This window comes from Podarcis filfolensis (genome assembly GCF_964270895.1).
Source record: "Podarcis filfolensis genome assembly, chromosome: 6".
Classification (NCBI taxonomy): Eukaryota; Metazoa; Chordata; class Lepidosauria; order Squamata; family Lacertidae; genus Podarcis; species Podarcis filfolensis.
In genome coordinates, this window is record NC_139609.1 from 62354743 (window position 1) to 62376621 (window position 21879).

At 42.7% G+C, this 21879-nt stretch overlaps 2 long non-coding RNA genes across 2 annotated transcripts in view; one reads left to right on the forward strand and one right to left on the reverse strand.

The window, feature by feature from the left end:
• LOC310764204 overlaps positions 1 to 20375 on the forward strand; it is a 29501-nt gene extending 9126 nt beyond the window's left edge. The window contains exons 4-7 of the long non-coding RNA XR_014549062.1: positions 6903 to 6955; positions 7387 to 7454; positions 17039 to 17160; positions 18369 to 20375. This is a non-coding gene — a long non-coding RNA (uncharacterized lncRNA). The remainder of the gene's footprint in view (positions 1 to 6902; positions 6956 to 7386; positions 7455 to 17038; positions 17161 to 18368) is intronic.
• The window catches only part of LOC310764202, a 44501-nt gene that overhangs the window by 15510 nt on the left and 7112 nt on the right, over positions 1 to 21879 (reverse strand). Inside the window, exon 2 of the long non-coding RNA XR_014549059.1 lies at positions 5212 to 5282. This is a non-coding gene — a long non-coding RNA (uncharacterized lncRNA). The remainder of the gene's footprint in view (positions 1 to 5211; positions 5283 to 21879) is intronic.

Genomic DNA, 21879 nt, shown 5'->3' on the forward strand with positions numbered 1-21879 from the left:
TCTCCCTCTTTCTCTTTCTTTCTTTCATTCACACAACAACAACAACAACAACAACAACAACAACAACAACAACAGTACTATTTTGTGCCTGAAAATGGGATATGTGGAATAGTTGGCACAACCTTAGTGAGAAGATTAGTGACATTTTCTTTTAGTGACAGAATTGGATCAAGAAGGTGTGATATTCTAGTGCAGTGGTAGCCAACTTGGTCCCCTCCCAATGTGGTGAACTACAGCACCTAACATCCATCATGACTCACCTCAGTGATCAAGACTAATGGGCTCTTTGGTCTAAAAAACAGGCTTCCTCAACCTCGGCCCTCCAGATGTTTTGAGACTACAATTCCCAGCATCCCTGACCACTAGTCCTGCTAGCTAGGGATCATGGAGTTGTAGGCCAAAAACATCTGGAGGGCCAAGGTTGAGAAAGCCTGTCTAAAACATCTGGAGGCCACCACATTGGCTAACCCTGCTCTAGTGACACAAAGCAGTATGAAGACACACCATACTGATATGTGATGTAAAGGTTATATTAAGCCAGAAACATTCGGTACAGTTCAATGCCAAGATGCTTGCCAGACAGAGCTGAATAATTTGACATGCATTCTGGAAAGTGTAGTAGCAACCATTGTTGAGGAGGCATGCCTGACTGATGTAGTCACACACACGCGCAGCACACACACGCACACAAATGATGTTAAGCCATTATTTGGAGAAGTCATAAAATTACTATTTGAATATCCATCCATCAACCAGGCAGCTGCAAAAGCCAACCTATACATCATGGAGAGGTTGCAATTATGGTGACTGGATGTGCAGATATCTGAATTTCATAATATCTCTATAGGGATTGGCTCGAGAGGGTGAAAGGGCAATTTGGGAATGGCTTTTTGAACATTTTGGCAAGACATTAGCCTAGCTAAATATCTGGTTGGTGTTTTTCTCTGCCTGACAAAGAGAGGAAAATGTCAACAGTGATGTTTAATGATTTGGGAAGGAACAATACAAGAAACAGACAGGAAAGGAACCTGGCAAATCTGGTCTGAAGGCAGTCAACTGCCACCTGCTATTATGCTGTAAATGAAAACAGGAAGACAATAATAACAAAGCACTGGATGGATGCAGAGAAAATAGAGCATAATTGTCAGGGGAGCACATGGCTGGAAAAATGAACAGAAGAGAAGAGATTCCCAGATTGTCACATAGCTCAAAAGCAGAAGCAAACAGCCTCATGATGGTCACTGATTTTATTACTGTGAAAATAATATGGCAGTAATGATTTAAGGGAGAGGAAACATAAGATTATTTTTTTAAAAAAACACTTATAGCACAATCTGAGGCATGTTTTCTCAGAGGTACAGTAAATCCTGCTGCTCAGTGGGACTTACTCCCAGCTATGTGCGTAATAGGGACACAGGTGGCACTGTGGTCTAAATCACTGAACCTCTTGGGCCTGCTGATCAGAAGGTCGGCGGTTCAAATCCCCACAGCAGGGTGAGCTCACGTTGCTCAGTCCCAGCTCCTGCCAACGTAGCAGTTCGAAAGCATGCCAAAAAGTGCATGTAGATAAATAGGTACTGCTCTGGTGGGAAGGTAAACAGTGTTTCCGTGCGTTGCTCTGGTTTCGTTGTTCTATTGCATCAGAAGCGGCTTAGTCTTGCTGGCCACATGACCTGGAAACACTGTCTGAGGACAAACGCCGGCTCCTTCAGCCTGTAAAGCAAGATGAGCATCGCAACCCCAGAGTCGTCTGCGACTGGACTTAACAGTCAGGAGTCCTTTACCTTTACCTTTTTATGTGTGTGGTAGCCTTGCAACTTCAAAGGCTGAACTCTAAGTATGTGGTAATAGCAAAGCCTCATTGAGACTGGTATGGACTATCATATCATTAAGATTTGTTGGAACCCTTGAGGAGAAATTCGTCATAATAAACCAGAGAAAGACTGTTTTGGAGACCTAATGACAACAATAACTGAAGAGCTATTTTGAACTTTTTGAGTGGGAAAAAGGAGAATATGAGATGCCTGAGAGGGAAGATTGAGGAAAATACCATCTAGCAAACAAGAAAATTCTGGACATTAATACAGCTAGAAGTTATTCTGGAGTGCACACTTTGCATATTGTGAACAACTGTTAAATAAATACTTGGCAGACAGAAAGTTGGAAGACCCTCTTTTTATTTTATTTCACCTCTCTTTTTATCTTGTGACTTTTAATTATTGCTCGTTTTCTGTTAATTCTATCTATATGTATGTTTTGTTTTTTGAAGCCTACTATCTTTGATTAATACATGCAGATACCTGCAGGAAGGTGATGGATGGAAGACAAAGGTTCCTGGATGAGAAGCAGGATAGAAAGGATCCCTCAGGGTGGGAGGCTGGGGGAAGAGGGGGAAGCTCCCAAATGAGATGAAGGGGGTTCACTCTTCTGTGTGTGGAATAAGGGTTAAGATATAATTGTGATAAACAGCTTCATGTGTCTTCTCCTCTTTCTGGTCTCTTTCTTATCTCTCTTTAGATTACTTTGACATTTATTGCATTTTGTGCTGAAAACTTTCAATGAAAATGATTATTAAAAAAGAGACTGGTAAGATTTTTAGCAAAATGATTCAAAAGTGGATGTACATTGGATGCTGATTCGATGATCAGAAACCAAGTTAAGGTTGGACATATTTGGGGTTCAAAAGTGATGAAATTAGCTTATTAAATAGAATCATAGAATTGTAGAGTTAGAAGGGATCCTGAGGGTCATCTAGTCCTACCCCTTGCAATGCAGGAATCCAACTAAAGCATCCATGACAGATGACCACCCCACCTCTGCTTAAAAACCTCCAATGAAGGAGAGACCACAACCTCCCAAGGGAGTCCATTCCACCATCAAACAGCTCTTAATGTAAGAAAGTCCTTCCTGATGTTTAGTCGGAATCTCCTTTCTTGTAACTTTAATCCATTGGTTTGAATCTTACCCTCCGAAGCAGGAGAAAACATTTAAAAGGCTGTCATCTTCCATGTGACAGCCTTTTAAATGTTTGAAGATGGCTATCATATCTCCTCTCAGTCTTCTCTTTTCCAGGCTAAACATTACCCAGCTCCCTCAACCATTCCTCATACAACATGGTTTCCACACCATCTTGGTTGCCCATCTCTGCACATGTTCCAGTTTGTCAATAGCCTTCTTAAATCATAGTACCCAGAATAGTAGTAGTAGTAGTAGTAGTAGTAGTAGTAGATGATTAATTAAATTTCCAGGACTCACGACCAAGACATGGCTTCTCCCTTCTCTTTTGGCTAATTCTTTAAACCACATCTTTAAAGCGCGTCTTGCAAATCCACTCTTCATTGGTACATATAAATGGTCCCAGACCAGCACCAAGGAAAGTGCTGTAGGTGTGTAGGTGAAAACATCTATTAACTAATAACCACATTATTCAGCATTCAATACTCAAATCAATGAGATTATTTCATTCATTCATATATATATACTCTATATATATATATAGTATTGATATGTTCCTGCATTTCCCAACCCCTTTAGTTCATTTGTTGAAACTAAATGGGCATAGAACTGCTATTCATTTAGAGCAGTTCAGTTAAAATTATTTTAAAATGATCTTATACTATAAACATATCTCATAAAATTAATGCTGCCTAGGCACTTTATGACCTTCATCTCTTCACAAGCCATTGATTAGCCAGATGCCAGGAATAGTATAGTCTCTTTATTGCATTTTGGGTTTATTGTAGAGGCACCATTATCAATTCAGTTGCAAGCGCCTGGCTATGCCTGTTTCTTCTTCGCTGTTGTTCCTTACGTGTGTCTTGTTAATTCTGCAATTGATCCCCCTATAGATGTTTCATGGGGCCTCATAGTAATAACCTTAAAATATATGCTCATGTTCTCTGGGAATACATTTTTCTTTAGCTAATTTCATTAAGCCGTTTTCATGTTTCCTTTACTATGTACCAAGCAACATTAAACAACAGTACAGAAGCACGGGGATGGAAATTCTATCTGCAAGAAAATCAATAGAAACACTCACATTGGCTTTTGAGAAAGTTGAATTACATCTGGGATATTTCCACAGAGGAAGGTTGTCTGTGGCATAGACTTGTCCCTTGTGCACTCATAACAGCACTACAATAGACAAAAACCCCCACAAATGTTAACATTGGTAATGATGACCAAATTCTCTGTTAATTGGGTGTATTGGTTCCATAAGAACATTTTGCTGCACAAATTAAAACCTTCCTAAATGGTCAGACCTTTGTAGCAAGAAAGACACAGAGTACATTCATTCAGACAAAGCATGACTTAAAATAAGAATTTCAGATAGGAAGGAGTTTGAAAATCACATGGGTGGGTTGAGGTGTGGGCAGAGTAGCGATCAGGCCCTGTTGTATCCCAGATTGGTGGTCTATTAGTGTCTGAGTTGGTTCTGATATACTCAGTATGGTGTGAATTTCTCTCTCTCACTCTCTCATGCAAAAGAGACTTAATTTTATGCCCCTTTCTTAGGGTACATGAGAATTTCTTTACAATTATAATTTCTATGGGTGCAAAATTTAGCTAACCTTATAGCTGTAAAGTGGTTGTGTGTGAAGGGTACATTTTTTGCCTTTCCTTTAAACCAGGCATGTCCAAAATCTGTTTCGGGGGCCTAATCCGGCCTGCTGGTCAGTTTAATCTGGCCCCTGCAGCAGTCTATATCCTGGGGGAAAATCCTAAAAACAACTTCAATCAACTTCAAAACAACTTCAAAAGCTCAACAACTTCAATCCTAACAAAAGGTCAACAACTTTGGTGGCCCTCACGGATGTTCACTTCATCAAATTTGGCCCTCTTTGAAAAAAGTTTGGGTCCCCCTGCTTTCAATAGTTCTCCAGTGCTCTGCAGCCTCCTTGGCTGCATATGCATCCATATCTGAAAAAGCCCCATGGGGAGTAGGGTCAGAGTTAACTCCTGACCTCTTCCCCTGAGTTTTGAATAAAACACAGGAAGCCAGGGAGGCTGCCTACCAAGCACCTGATATCAGTGCACTTGCTGGTTGGTTGGTTGATTGGTTGTTTGGTTTGTTAAAGTCAAGTTGTGTCTTTTAATGCTTTTTTTAAAAAACAAAACAACTTTTCACATGGATTTCTTTAAAGTTAAAAATACTTATTCATTAAAAAGAACATAAACAGTTGTTAGGCACACAGTAGACAGCTTCCTCACTTTCCTGTACTTGCTGGAAATCCCAACTGAGGACATCATAGGACATCAGGAAACGAGGGCAGCCAGGGAGGCTGCAGAATGCAGACCAATGGAGAGATGATTTGTAGAATGAAAGAGGGATACTCACAAACACCCTGTGGCCACCTTGAAAGCAAATTAAGTGCAAAAAACCCCACCCATGAGAATATCACAAATTTTGTAACTTCCATTTGATGTTTTCTAAGTGCCATTCTCTTTCACAAAGGGGGGCAGTAATAGCTTAATCCAAGTCAATCCAATATTAACCTAGGAGAGCTCACTCATCACTCGTGTCATATGTTTAAATAACTAAATAACACCATGGATTTTGTGTGTGTGTTCTTTCCTTCTTTCTAACTAACAATGGTGTTAGGAAATTAGCGTGGCCCAAGCTCTTTAGGCAAGCATCATAACTGGGGAAGTATGCAATTTATCAGAACTTGTTGTACATTGATAAAAGTCGTAACAGGGGCACAAACTCCATTAAAATGTAAGAGAGCTAATTAAAAATATTTATTCAATGTAGCCAATGCTACTGGAAAGGAAGATTATCAGCTATTTCAGACATTACTCACTGTGGGTTTATAAAACAAGCATTAAATTTGAGAAGATAGCCACATTCTATTTTAATTATGGCATTCTTTTGAGAACCAGTCAACTAGTTAGCCTGTTTCCCACCTTTGGTTTTGGACTGGAAAAATGGTGTTAATTGCAAATGACCTGTTGACTGAAGTGAATTATTTATGATGCAAGAGCAATAAGATTGTCTGGCTGGGTAGAAATGATACACTCGGCACTGGGTTGTCTCTCTTCAAGGACTACACCTTGCCAACCTTTTTCCAACATAGCCTCTGCTGGTGGAAAGCAAGCTTATCAGCCTTTTCTTGTTTCAGCCACCCTTTTGTTCACATGAGCAAGGTAATTAAGGAGAGGTCATGGGTTAGGCATTTTTATTTATAATCTGAATGAACATACCCTCCAATATTATTTGGCAAATCAGCACACAGCCAGTGGAAGGAAATGAAGGCTACAGTCCAGTCAAGCACAACCCAGATATTGTTGCTCCCAAAGACCAGCATAAAGGCAAGTGTAGCACGGTGGTAACCCCAAGCTACTGCTGCAGAAGTCCTCCATGGTTTCTGTCCTCCATTCCATTCTGCCCAAATCTAAGACAAAATTAAGAACACCTAACAAAACTATATACTGGGGAAATGTTCTCTAGTCCGAGGCATTCATGAAGCACATTTGAATATATGTTCTGAAAAGGAGAGCAAGTTGGAAATGTCAGGGTACATGACTGGTGTGAGTCCATCAAAACCACAAAAAATTTTTTTTACTGATATACCAGTAGTCTTGTACCCAGCATTGCTTGGGAGTTCCAAGAAACTAAAATATCAGTGCAGTTTCTGAAATCAATGCAGTCTTCAGACTACCATCTTGATTCAAAATGTCTAGTCCTTGACCTCAGGAACCATCATGCAAAATTTGGTTATGGCATCATAAGAGGTATATGCACAGAGAGCAAACTAAACTTTCCAAAATATGTAGTCGTTTCAATCATTTGCTTAGAATTTGCCTTTCAGAGCAAGTATTATAAAACTTGAATTGTTTAGCTGATCAGTGTCTAATCCCTGAGGGGTAGAGGTGGTTTATAAACATATTTGCTTTCCCAGTTCCTTGTGTATCTGCAACCAGAAAACAAGATACTTCAACAGTGGCAACTCAGGTAGGGAAGCCACACCCTATGTGGGACTAACATTGGGCTGATGCAGCAACAATTTCCTTTGAGATCTGCCATGGTCCAGAGACTGACAAACACCATAGCAAATGGATCATCTGAGGGGGAAATAACTTTGTCCATCTATACTAATTGTCCTGACCTAGCTTGACTCAAAGTTCCCGGGGAAGGCTGGGTTGAAGCACTGGCACTTACTGGAAGAGCAGGGTCATGTCCAATAGAGCCATGTCTATTTGGCCAATTGAGCCATGTCCTTTCAGGACCCTGGACAGGTCACTGTGGCAGGTTCTGGCTCACATTCATGAAAAGGATAGCTGTGTCTGTAGCCTTCTGAAGGCAAGCTAATCTGGACCTGGGGTAAACCCTGTTCCTTTTGAGAAGATGCCTGTTTCTTAAAAGGCCTATGCTTGATTTTGCAGCTGCTGGTTCCTGTGGTGTGGAAGTGGTGACAACTGCATTGGTAGGGTGCCCTCAGACTTGGAGTGAGGTAAGGCCCCACTCCCTGGAATTAATTTAACTTTAAAATATTGAAATGCATCGATACCTACATCTCTGGATAAAGGTAAAGGTAAAGGGACCGCTGACTGTTAGGTTCAGTCGTGGATGACTCTGGGGTTGCAGCGCTCATCTCACTTTACTGGCCGAGGGAGCCGGCATACAGCTTCCGGTTCCTGTGGCCAGCATGACTAAGCCGCTTCTGGTGAACCAAAGCAGCACACGGAAATGCTGTTTACCTTCCCGCCGGAGTGGTACCTATTTATCTACTTGCATTTTGACGTGCTTTTGAACTGCTAGGTTGGCAGGAGCTGGGACCGAGCAATGGGAGCTCACCCCGTTGCGGAGATTTGAACCGCTGACCTTCTGATCGACAAGCCCTAGGCTCTGTGGTTTAACCTACAGCGCCACCCGCATCCCAGCACCACCCGCTGGATAGGCTTGCCTAAACAAAAATGTTTCAAGCAAGCACCAAAAAGAGTACAGTGGTATCTCGGGTTAAGAACTTAATTAATTCTGAAGGTCCGTTCTTAACCTGAAACTGTTCTTAACCTGAGGTACCTGCTCAGCCTCCTGCTGCCGTCGCTCCGCCGCCGCACAATTTCTGTTCTCATCCTGAAGCAAAGTTCTTAACCCGAGGTAGTATTTCTGGATTAGCGGAGTCTGTAACCTGAAGTGTCTGTAACCTGAGGTACCACTGTACAGCAAATGTGCCAACAAACAGGGAGCTTGAAAGTGTAGGTGCTGCCATACCAAAAGATCAAGTATAAAAAACCTCTGCACGTGCTCATTGGTTCCCATTATTTTTATTGCAATAAATGATAGTCCTGACACTATTTTTCTAGAAAAAGAGGTGCCAGAATTGCCTACGAATGCCTCCCTTGTTCTCTTATAATGGTAATGGCACCCACCTGAGAGGTGCCGGAACTGAGTTCCAGCCAGTTCCTGCTGTAGAAAAGCCCTGCTGACCCTGGAAAATGGTATCAAGAAACTTGTCTGCTGCTACTTTCTCACTAGATGTTCTCACCTGGCCAGAAGAATACCTGGTAAAAAATGAACTCGGCAGGAAGAATCACACAGCAGGAGAAAATTGTTTTAAAATCCAATTGTCACACACCACTAGCTGAGGTATTTTTTCCAGCTCTAGGATAATGTCATCCCTTTCTTCAAATGAGCTGAAACTAATTAATGACCTTGATTAAATTATCTTCTGCCTCAGAGCCACTGGAGTTTTTCTGAGATACAAAACACACATTCTAACTGACCCGGGTGAACAGGTAGACCTTTCTGGTTGAGGTTTCTCCCAATTGCTCCTCTCTTCATCCCCCACATCCTAGAAATTCTATAACTGAAGCATTTTAAATGATTTATACGGCTTATGATGGTAATAGTGTTTATATAATGCTCAAAGTATTCCATATTCATTGTCTCATTACAACATTCCTGTAAGGTAGAGCGCTAAATTCACGCAAGGAGCTTAGGCCAGGCTTCCTGAACCTTGGCCCTCCAGATGTTTTTGGCCTACAACTCCCATGATCCCCAGCTAGCAGGACCAGTGGTCAGGGATGCTGGGAACTGTAGTCTCAAAACATCTGGAGGGCCAAGTTTGAGGAAGCCTGGCTTAGGCAGAGGGTATAGTTGCTTACTTGAGATCATCTTATGAATTCAAGGCTGCTGTGGAATTTGCAAATCACATTTCAAATTCTTAGCTACTGCATTATAATAGCCTTCAACAAACACAGCAAAATTGATCCACCCTCCACAGGACACTCTTTTTTTACAGGTGGGCAAACCTGTTCACCAGTCAATCACCTGACATCATAAAAATATAAATAGAGCTTAAGGCTGAGTCATGACCATCAGCCAAGACTGATTAATCGGTTGGTTCATCAGTAAGAGCTGGCTTCTACTTATCTCACAGTGGAACAAGATGCTTTAATAAATATGCTTAGAGGGAATCTACAACTAAAATGAGGAAGGAAGGATAAAGTTATACCATATATATATATATATATATATATATATATATATATATATATATATATAAAAAAACACATAATTTGTTCTGATAGTTGGTTTGAAAATTAGCTTTAGGGGCACCCTTCTTTGCTTCCTTAATGATGTGCAACATAATAGCCTCAACTGTAATAAAGACGAATTACTTTTTCATAAAATAATGAAACTCCAGTAAACATTCAAGGTTTATCGCTTAATTTATCCCCCAGCACTTCCAGTGAGGGATTTTTTTTTTTAATTCTCCTTTTTTAATATTCCTAGTCATTAGATTTCAATAACTAACTCGGTAGCTACGTGCGTCTCATTTCCCTGGACAAGCAAAATAGGCTGTAACTTCTTCTCAGTTTGAGTACTAATGCTGTAATTTAGAACTTCTGTCAAGATGAAAGATCTTCCAGGGGATTTACCGAAGACCCATAGCAACACTTGAGCACAGGGCTGGATAATGAAGTTTTCATTATTAAATAAAGATATTTTAGGAATGTCATAAGCCATAAATCCATTCTCCTAGAATATATCACTACATTAGTTTGTTTATTTCAAACTCTGAGACGCCTGCCCCCGCCCCTTAATATTTAGCTACTCCTTTGCACTCTCTGAAGTTGCCATGGAGATGATTTCAAGTGTCTCTTTTGGCAGCCCTGATGCTGAAATCTGATTGGATGGAAAACCCTAAATGCCTGTCAAGGAAGGCAGGGCAACCAACTCCTTTGTTGGCAGACATTCTAAGGCCCTGCAATTTAATGTTACCTTAAGGAAATGCTAATGTGAATCATAGAGGTTGGAAAGCTGAAGAATTATGAAGAGAGGTTCCCCCCCTCCCCTTCAAAGTGAATTTAGTGCTGCTGAATGGTACCAGATTGGGTGCCCTGGGGCTCAACTCTTCCATTAATTTACAAGGCACGTAGGCTGTCAGAAGCCACAAGAAAAATCCCCCATCTACCACCACACACGGAAAGCTGCTACCTATGATGTGTTCCTGTGTTATGATTGTGTCCTTGGATAGAATGATACAGGAGCAGCTGCATACAGGCAGACTGGAGCAAACAAATGTTAAAACAGAGTCATTTTGGAACCAAATTTCCTAAATAATCAGTGGCTTTGTTATTATGGAGTTTGTACAGGGTTCTTTAGCAGCTGGGACCATAAGCAATGGTCTATAACAGTCTATCAAGGTAGGTAGGAAGGAGGAAGAAATGAGACTGATCTGCTGCATTCCCAAAAAGAAGAAAAGGCATTGACTACTGAATTTGGGATACCTGGGTACATCAAGGGTATTTGTTGTTGTTTAGTCGTTTAGTCGTGTCCGACTCTTCGTGACCCCATGGACCAGAGCACGCCAGGCACTTCTGTCTTCCACTGCCTCCCGCAGTTTGGTCAGACTCATGTTTGTAGCTTCGAAGACACTATCCAACCATCTCGTCCTCTGTCGTCCCCTTCTCCATCTTTCCCAACATCAGGGTCTTTTCCAGGGAGTCTTCTCTTCTCATGAGGTGGCCAAAGTATTGGAGCCTCAGCTTCAGGATCTGTCCTTCCAGTGAGCACTCAGGGCTGATTTCCTTCAGAATGGATAGGTTTGATCTTCTTGCAGTCCATGGCACTCTCAAGAGTCTCCTCCAGCACCATAATTCAAAAGCATCAATTCTTCGGCGATCAGCCTTCTTTATGGTCCAGCTCTCACTTCCATACATCACTACTGGGAAAACCATAGCTTTTACTATACGGACCTTTGTTGGCAAGGTGATGTCTCTACTTTTTAAGATGCTGTCTAGGTTGGTCATTGCTTTCCTCCTAAGAAGCAGGCGTCTCTTAATTTCGTGGCTGCTGTCACCATCTGCAGTGATCATGGAGCCCAAGAAAGTAAAATCTCTCACTGCCTACATTTCTTCTCCCTCTATTTGCCAGGAGGTGATGGGACCAGTGGCCATGATCTTCGTTTTTTTGATGTTGAGCTTCAGACCATATTTTGTGCTCTCCTCTTTCACCCTCAATAAAAGGTTCTTTAATTCCTCCTCACTTTCTGCCATCAAGGTTGTGTCATCTGCATATCTGAGGTTGTTGATATTTCTTCCAGCAATCTTAATTCTGGCTAGGGATTCATCCAGCCCAGCCGTTTGCATGATGAATTCTGCATATAAGTTAAATAACCAGGGAGACAATATACAGCCTTGTCGTACTCCTTTCCCAATTTTGAACCAATCAGTTGTTCCATATCCAGTTCTAATTGTAGCTTCTTGTCCCACATAGAGATTTCTCAGGAGACAGATGAGGTGATCAGGCACTCCCATTTCTTTAAGAACTTGCCATAGTTTGCTGTGGTCGACACAGTCAAAGGCTTTTGCATAGTCAATGAAGCAGAAGTAGATGTCTTTCTGGAACTCTCTAGCTTTCTCCATAATCCAGCGCATGTTTGCAATTTGGTCTCTGGTTCCTCTGCCCCTTTGAAATCCAGCTTGCACTTCTGGGAGTTCTCGGTCCACATACTGCTTGAGCCTTCCTTGTAGAATTTTAAGCATAACCTTGCTAGCGTGTGAAATGAGTGCAATTGTGTGGTAGTTGGAGCATTCTTTAGCACTGCCCTTCTTTGGGATTGGGATGTAGACTGATCTTCTCCAATCCTCTGGCCACTGCTGAGTTTTCCAAACTTGCTGGCATATTGAGTGTAGCACCTTAACAGCATCATCTTTTAAAATTTTAAATAGTTCAGCTGGAATACCATCACTTCCACTGGCCTTGTTATTTGCAGTGCTTTCTAAGGCCCATTTGACTACACTCTCCAGGATGTCTGGCTCAAGGTCAGCAACCCCACTACCTGGGGTGTACGAGACATCCATATCTTTCTGGTATAATTCCTCTGTGTATTCTTGCCACCTCTTCTTGATGTCTTCTGCTTCTGTTAGGTCCTTACCACTTTTGTCCTTTATTATGGCAATCTTTGAACGAAATTTTCCTTTCATATCTCCAATTTTCTTGAACAGATCTCTGGTTCTTCCCATTCTGTTGTTTTCCTCTATTTCTTTGCATTGCTCGTTTAAGAAGGCCTTCTTATCCCTCCTTGCTATTTTTTGGAAATCTGCATTCAATTTCCTGTATCTTTCTCTATCTCCCTCGCATTATGCTTGCCTTCTCTCCCCCGCTATTTGTAAGGCCTCATTGGACAGCCACTTTGCTTTCTTGCATTTCCTTTTCATTGGGATGGTTTTCGTTGCTGCCTCCTGTATAATGTTGCGAGCCTCCATCCATAGTTCTTCAGGCACTCTGTCTAGCTGTGTATTCATAAGGGATTTGATTTAGATTGTATCTTACCGGCCCAGTGGTTTTTCCCACTTTCTTCAGTTTAAGCTTGAATTTTGCTATAAGAAGCTGATGATCTGAGCCACAGTCAGCTCCAGGTCTTGTTTTTGCTGACTGTATTGAGCTTCTCCATCTTTGGCTGCAGAGAATATAATCAATCTGATTTCGATGCTGCCCATCTGGTGATGTCCACGTGTAGAGTCGTCTCTTGTGTTGTTGGAAAAGCGTGTTTGTGATGACCAGCTTGACAGAACTCTATTAGCCTTTGCCCTGCTTCATTTTGCTCTCCAAGGCCAAACTTGCCAGTTGTTCCTTTTATCGCTTGATTCCCTACTTTAGCATTCCAATCCCCTATAATGAGAAGAACATCCTTCTTTAGTGTCACTTCTATAAGGTGTTGTAAGTCTTCATAGAATTGGTCAATTTCAGTTTCTTCATCACCAGTAGTTGGTGCATAAACTTGGATTACTGTGATGTTAAAAGGTCTGCCTTGGATTCGTATCGAGATCATTCTATCATTTTTGAGATTGCATCCCAGTACTGCTTTCGCCACTCTTTTGTTGACTATGAGGGCCACTCCATTTCTTTTGCGGGTTTCTTGCCCACAGTAGTAGATATGATGGTCATCCGAACTGAATTCGCCCATTCCCGTCCATTTTAGTTCACTGATGCCCAGGATGTCAATATTTATTCTTGCCATCTCATTTTTGACCACATCCAACTTACCCAGGTTCATGGTTCTTACATTCCAGGTTCCTTTGCAATATTTTTCTTTACTGCATTAGACTTTCCTTTCGCTTCCAGGCATATCCGCAACTGAACGTCCTTTCGGCTTTAGCCCAGCCGCTTCATCAGCTCTGGATCTACTTGTACTTGTCCTCCGCTCTTCCCCAGTAGCATGTTGGACGCCTTCCGACCTGAGGGGCTCATCTTCCAGCGTCATAACTTTTATATGCCTGTTGTCTTTGTCCATGGAGTTTTCTTGGGAGGGATACTGGAGTGGCTTGCCGGTTCCTCCTCCAGGTGGATCACGTTTGGTCAAAACTCTCCACTATGACCTGTTCATCTTGGGTGCCCTGCTCAGCATAGTTCATAGCTTCTCTGAGTTCTTCAAGCCCCTTCGCCACGGCAAGGCAGTGATCCATGAAGGGGATGTATACATGAAGGGGATGTATACATCAAGGGTATGTGTACATCCAAATCCCACAGGTACTCCAGATGGCAAAAGTGGACACAGACTTGCATTGCACTAAAATGCTAATTTAGAAATAAGTGGGAAATCCTGTGACCAGCTGATCACCCTACCAGGCTGAGACCCTACCCGCCCACAGACTGTATTGCCAGAGTAGTGCATGCTCTAGTTTTCTCCCGCTTGGACTACTGCAATGTGCTCTATGTGGGGCTACCTTTGAAGGTGACCCAGAAACTACAATTAATCCAGAATGCGGTAGCTAGACCAGTGACTGGGAGTGGCCATCAAGACCATATAACACCAGTCCTGAAAAACCTGCGTTGGCTCCCAGTATATTTCAAAGTATTGGTGCTGACCTTTAAAGCCCTAGATGGCCTCAGCCCAGTATACCTGAAGAAGCATCTCCACCCCCACCATTCAGCCAGCTCTGAGGGCCTCCTGGCGGTTCCCTCGCTGCAAGTAGTGAGGTTACAGGGAACCAGGCAGAGGGCCTTCTCGGTAGCGGCACATGTCCTGTGGAACGCCCTCCCATCAGATGTCAAGGAAATAAACAACTATCTGACTTTTAGGAGACATTTGAAGGCAACCCTGTTTGGAGAAGTTTTTGTTGTTTGGTGTTTTATCGTGTTTTTAATATTCTGTTGGGAGCCGCCCAGAGTGACTGGGGAAACCTATTATTATTATTATTATTATTATTATTATTATTATTATTATTTGTTTGCCTGCTCAGTCTGCTATCCAGAGTGTTGATGGACATCCTCAAGAGCCCTGCTCTCCCTTCTGATGGTTCTTTATTGTTCAGCTGGACTTAAAGAGGACTTCCCTTCAAATAGAAGGCTCATTCAAATAGAAGACCAACAGCCCTTCAAACGGAAGACAGTCCCCTGCTTATTAGGGCATGTGACCACCCTACCCCTAGCCTTGCTTCCGATGTTTCATGTGCCACTGGCCCCACCCCCTCAATGAACATTCAGTGTGACGCCTGCAAGGGGGCAGCTGGATTGGTTCTGGTACCACTTCTGTCCTCATTGACTTAAAAATGTTTCTTAATTAATTTTAAAATGGGGACAACGTTCAGTGGAATGCCTACAAGATGAAACAGGAACCCTGCAGTCCATTACAACTGGTGGTAGTGTTGATCAGAATCAGCTAAGGCTGCTATCGTTCTTTGCATAATTCTAAACCCCATCCCTAGACAGCATCTTAAAAAGCAGAGACATCACCTTGCCAACAAAGGTCCGTATAGTAAAAGCTATGGTTTTCCCAGTAGTGATGTATGGAAGTGAGAGCTAGACCATAAAGAAGGCTGATCGCCGAACAATTGATGCTTTTGAATTATGGTGCTGGAGGAGACTCTTGAGAGTCCCATGAACTGCAAGAAGATCAAACCTATCCATTCTGAAGGAAATCAGCCCTGAGTGCTCACTGGAAGGACAGATCCTGAAGCTGAGACTCCAATACTTTGGCCACCTCATGAGAAGAGAAGACTCCCTGGAAAAGACCCTGATGTTGGGAAAGATGGAGGGCACAAGGAGAAGGGGACGACAGAGGACGAGATGGTTGGATAGTTTTCTCGAAGCTACCAGCATGAGTTTGACCAAACTGTGGGAGGCAGTGGAAGACAGGAGTGCCTGGGGTGCTCTGGTCCATGGGGTCACGAAGAGTCGGACATGACTAAACGACTAAACAACAACAACAAACCCCATCCCAAAGACTGAAATCCACTTGTAGGACAGTGCTTTGTACAATGATCAGGTATAAATGACCCCCTGGACGATTACGTCCAGTCAAAGGCAACTATGGGGTGTGGCACTCACCTAACTTTAGGCTGAGGGAGCCGGCATTTGTCCACAGACAGCCTTCCGAGTCATGTGGCCAGCATGACTAAACTGATTCTGCCTCAGCGAATGCCAGAGCGCATGGAAACAATGTTTACCTTTCTGCCACAGCAGCACCTAGGTATACTGGGTGCTAGACTGCACATGCCTATATGAGACTAAATCCCATGGAAGGCAATGGGGCTTGCTTGCATAAGTAGGCACAACTTTCGTAGATGGAGTAGTAGATTGAAGCTATGACAACCTTAGGAAAAGCCTTTCTGTGTGTTGATTAATTGAGGAGAAGAGAAGGGCAATGTCAAAGGAATAATTATAACTCTGGGGTGGGGCCTAAGGGTTTCAGCCTAAGGGTTGCATTCCCTTGTGAGGAATTTTCTGGGGGCTGTATTCCAGTGGTAGATAAGCCCAGAGCCAAAAGTGAGCACAGCAATAAATATGACTCCAACCTTTGTACAGCAGGCTACATTCTAGCCCTACAAAAGTCAGAGGGGTGTATGCACACATTTCCCCATCCATTATCCAGCCCAGCAAGAGGCATTATCACAGTGCAAGGATACAGTCTAGCTAGGCAAATGCACTTGAGGAAGGTAATGTTTGATGTTTTACTATGTTTTTATATATGTTGTAAGCTGCCCAGAGTGGCAGGGGAAACCCAGCCAGATGGGAGGGGTATAAATAATAAAATTATTCTTATTATTATAGAGCAGAGCCAGTGAGGTGTGGCTTGGGGACTATCAGATAAAGAAATCTGGAGGGGCACATTCAGCCCCTGGACCTGAGACTCCTCCTACCTGTTCTAGAGCCTTCATTGTGTCCTGCATTGCAACTGATTGCTACTGGGAGGGGAAATGGAGACAGTGAGGGTTTCATATATCCCTTTGTCTTCTCCACTCTGCCTGCCAATGCACGTAATACATGCAACTTTCTGTTGAACTAGCAAATCTCTGGGCTGGGTATCATTATTTTTTCATACCTTATACAATATTTGAATAAATTGCTTGTAAGTGTTATTTCCTTTTCTGGGCATTCTGGGATAGGTCAGGTTAAAAAAAGTCAAATAAGTTAAATGCAAACTGAAATAAGGAAAAGTAGCAGGCTGGAGCCTGTGCTGGAGCTTATGCAACCACTCCTGGCTTCCACCCCCTCTCCAGCCAGGTGCTGTTTGCTCCAACACTACACTGTCCTTCTTCCTGTATCTTTCATTCATGTATCTGCCATTCTCCTAATTTTTTTCAGGACTAGGAATGGGCTCTGATCTGGCAACAAGATTGGGTTCCAAACAAGTGGATCTCTTGCAGTAGCATCCTAGCCATTAAAGTAGGCAAAGGAGCTGAGGCAGTCTGCACATGCTAAGTTCAGTGAGTACTTGATTGCTTGTGATGTCAAAATTATATTCTACTACTATGCAAAGGTCCAGACTGCATCCATACCCAGAAGGAGATATCAGACTGAGGAGGAGAATTCTGAAATGCATCGCTTTGGACGACCAGCTGGAGGGAAATTTTTTTGAATAGTCCCCTGTGCTGAAAATATATGTGCGCAATAAACTGGCATAGAAGTGGGAGGGAGGGAGGGAGGAGATGATCCCTAATAGATTGTCTACATTAGAATTGCTCACTGGAGCACCACAAAGTTTCATGCCTCAAATCTGGAGGACTATAGAGATGGTACTGGCAGTTGCCTCCTGTGCCATCCCACCCCTTCCAGTTAAGGCCGCCCTTTTATTTAGCAATTGTACTCCACCCACCAATTGCTCCAAGAGACCGCCTACATCTCAAACCCACACACTGGTTCTATGAAGAGATTGTTTGACAATCCTCCCCCCTGCCCCACCCCCACACAAACAATCTGAAATGCCTCTCTTGTCCATATATATATATGTCCATGGTTGGATTTATGCCTTGCTCTCCCAGCAGCAAAGGAAAAGCAACACAAACTACACAAATGGGAGTAACAGCAGAAGTATATTTGCAATGACAAGATAATGAGGCAATTGTGATCTGCATGGTCTTTCTTGGGTCTGAACAGATGTACTATTTACCTCTCAGAAGGCGTGGGCTTTTGAAAACAGAAAGCTTCTGTCATTTATTTGCTTTCACAAGAAGGACAAAAGTGAGTTTTCTACAATAGATATCTCAGTTCTGGAATTAAATTAGATGCAGTGAGGCCCAACATAGGATGGCGCTTAAAATGCCAGATCGAGTCTGGGTGGTGACAAATCCCCACCTAGCCACTTTAAGTTTGCTGTGTGATCTTGGGAGTGCCATTATCTCTTGACCTAGCCTACCTTATCAGGTTGTCGTGAGGGCAAAGTGGGGACACCATATGCATTGCATTGAGCTCACTGGAGGAAAGTCAGAATATAAATATAACAAAAAAAATCAATGGATAATAGTGATATGCAAGCATCGTCTAATGCTTCTGTTATTGCAGTCATGCACAGCAGGAGGAGCTGGTGATCAATATCAGTTTCATGACCTGGATGCTACTAATGCTAAACTGACTGTGGAGGACTGGGAGAATGGATGAAATGCAAGAACTATGTGTACATTTGTTCCATTTGCAGGCAGAAGGAAGGACGTTCCCTTGAAAGATTACAGAGATTTTTGTGGAATAGAAATACATGGCAAGTGGGAGGGAGAGGGAGAGAGAGAAGAAGAAGGAGAGGGATGTGCAGCTGACATCTGTGAAGTCATCCATTGCCTCCCCCAAAACATCTGGGGAAGAAAATTATTAATTGCGCTTCTAAAAAAAGAGACGAGGATGTTCGCTCATCATTAGTACTGTATATTTATTTTTAGAGTGGAAAACAAACTGCAAACACTATCAGCCCTTCCATTAATTGAAAATAAATTTTCCTCACCCAGCACTAAACAAATGGAAAAGTTTGGCAAGATAGTGTTAATGCTGCCTGTAATAGTTTGCTAAGATTCAACTAATTAAAAAAAACCTCATTTGAAGATAGTTAATGGATTCTGCATTTCTACAAAGCATTAGGAAGACAATATTTATCTGAACTTCGGGGGCTTGCACTGATTACTACTCAATTAGTTGTGATTCAATTCACTGAAGAAAAATGGTCATTTCATTAGCACAAAGAAATAACCATTGGCCAAAAAATATATTTCCTGCAATTGCTATGGCAACTGGGATAACACTGTGCTGAGCTTGGAATTTTAATTCTGCCTGGATTTGTAATTGTGACCATGCTGGATCATCCTTGAATGACTGCCTGATGTTGGAAAATGACTGGGTGAGGGTGAACAAACTGAAAGTAAATCCAGAAAAGATGAAGCTGTTCATGGTAGGTGGTCAACTGTTCCAAGGTGAATCTACAGAGATATAAATGGGACTTCCATGCTTGTCCTTCAGAGTAGTGGGGCTTATCCTACTGCAGTGGTGACAGTAGAACAGCCGGCTGGCAGTTGCCACCCCACCTCTATTCCTCAGTGTCATCTGGGAAGATTGTGGAGGGAAAACCACAGTTTCCTCATCCCAATAAAAAGTAGCAGATGCTGGAGGAGGTTACGTTTTGTTGCGTCTGACATTTCTTCCTACTATTGTGCAGAGCATGGAATTGCTATGTCTGGGGGTATGGTAGATAAATAATATGGTGGCTACCAGGTGGAAAGAGCTGTGGATCTCTACACCCTCCCTCACAGACAGCAGCAAAGGTAAGGCAAAACAAACAAAAAAACCACCCCTCATGAATGAGAGTGTAAAGAGCTGCCAGGGCTTTCCTAGCCTGCTGTGAAGTCCAACACACCTGCCCTTTTATGATCTACCCAACCAGGAGCCAGGGCTGGGAAGCAGGTTGGTAGGAAGTCTCACATACAAGGCCTTCTGCTTTGTTAGTCCAGTGGACAGGGCAGGGACCAGCTGCAACCCTGGGACCATAATGAAATGAATGAACCAACCAACCAACAAATGAATGAAAATGAATGGGAACACAAGTGATCAAAAGGGAGGGAGGGGGAGAAAGAAGAAGAGGAGGACTGCAGAAACCCCTTCCCCAGAAGCTGCCTGGGGGGAAGCCCTACATCTATGCTAAGGGTCAATCCTGCTTGACACAACTTTATAAGCCAGGACTTTAGTAGTCCAGACTAACTGCTAAGTGCCCTTGTGCCTTTAACAACTAGAGGTGAATCCTAAGTCTTAAAGTAAGTTCTTTTCAGCTACTTCAGGCTCCCCCTTTTCTGTATGCCCCACATCACTTCAGTGGCAGCCTCCATAGGCCCAGGGCAGTTCAAGTATTATGCCAGGTGAAGGAGGGGCTGGAGAAGGTTAATAAGGGTCCACTGCTTGATATTTTCTCCAGGCAGCCCTGGTTTGGCTCTGGGAACATTTACCATAATTCTCTCACTACTGAATTTCAGGGACATTTGTGGACTTTGTTTACCCATATTCTATCTGGAGAAGATCCTAAAATCTTGGTATGGAGCAACACTGGGAATAGAGATGTGTGTACATTCTGAATGTTTTTGACTGTCATAAATTTTCTTTGCGATTGAACTTAACACAATGAAAGCAATGGAACCTGGGGCTTTTTATGTCTCCCCCGCACACACACACACACACACACACACACACACACACACAATACCCTACCGGCAGCAACAAAAAGCAATTGTTATTTGCATGAATCACTTAAAAAGAAAGGAAATATAATTCTAGAGAGGACATTACTCAGGAATCTGTTTTCTCCATTCTGCCTCCCTGAATTCTAGGTCTCACCCTTCTTTGAAAGAAGATGAATTGTGGCAGAACTTTTGTATCTGGAGAAGGGCACAGGATGAATGGCTGCAGAAGGAGAAAATATCTCAGGCATGGTAAAGTTAGGTAGGGTTTGCCAACCATTTGGGTCCATGGGCACATTTCTAAACTAAAGAAAGTGTTGTGAATCTCTCACATACTACTACCACCAGCAGCAGCAGCAGCATTAAAATACATTATATACTGCCTTTCATTTTGAGAACAAATGCCAAGGTGTTTCACAAACAAAAAAAGCCCAAAGCAAAATGACAAGGATGAAACCAATTGTAAAAAGAAAGCTACATAGTACAACAATTTCATCAAAACAATGTAACACCCGTAAACAAGGTAATTAAAACAGAATAAAAGTTAAAACAATTAAACAGGAGGTTCAAGTTAGAACACCGTGGGAATGCTTGTCTAAACAGGTATGTTTTCAAGAGCAAAAGGAATGCCAATATTGATGGGACCCATTGCATTTCAGCAGGGAGAGCATTCCACCATACTTGTGTCACCAGTGAGAAAGCCTAGCTCCATGCTATTACATGTTGTTATTCACCAGGCTGTGGCAAAACTAGACCTCTTAATGTCCTTACCTGACAAAGGAGGGAAAGATGACTTTTTTGGTAACCAGAGTTGTTTAAAGCTTTGTAACAGGGACTTAAAGCCAGTTCAATGGTTAATAGACAGCCAGGACAGATCCCTTAGCTAGAGTGATATGTGCCCAGTACGAAACACCACTCACCACCTAGGCCACAGCACCTAGGCCACAGCATTTTGCACCAGCTGCAGCCTCTGGATCGGCTGTCAGGGAAGCCCAACTTAGAGCACATTGCAATGATCTTAAACATGTGTTATTGTAGCCAAATTACCCCTGTCCAAAACACAGCACAGTTCACCCACCAGCCAAAGCTGATGATAAGCACTCTTCACCACAGAGACTAACTGGGTCTCCATGGACAAAGATGGATCCAAGAACATTCCCAAACTGTGTACAGTGGTACCTCTGATTACAAACTTAATTCATTCCAGAGGTCCGTTCTTATCCGGAAACTGCTCTTAACCTGAGGTACTACTTTAGCTAATGGGGCCTCCCACTGCCGCCACGCCACCAGCGTGCGAATTCTGTTCTCATCCTGAGGTAAAGTTCTTAACCCAAGGTACTACTTCTAGGTTAGCGGAGTCTGTAACCCAAAGTGTTTGTAACCTGAGGTGTTTGTAACCCGAGGTACCACTGTACCTGTTTCTTCAGGGTGAGTGCAGCCCCATTTAGAACAAGCAAATGCTCCAATTTTTGAACCTGGGAACTAAATGCCCGCATTGTA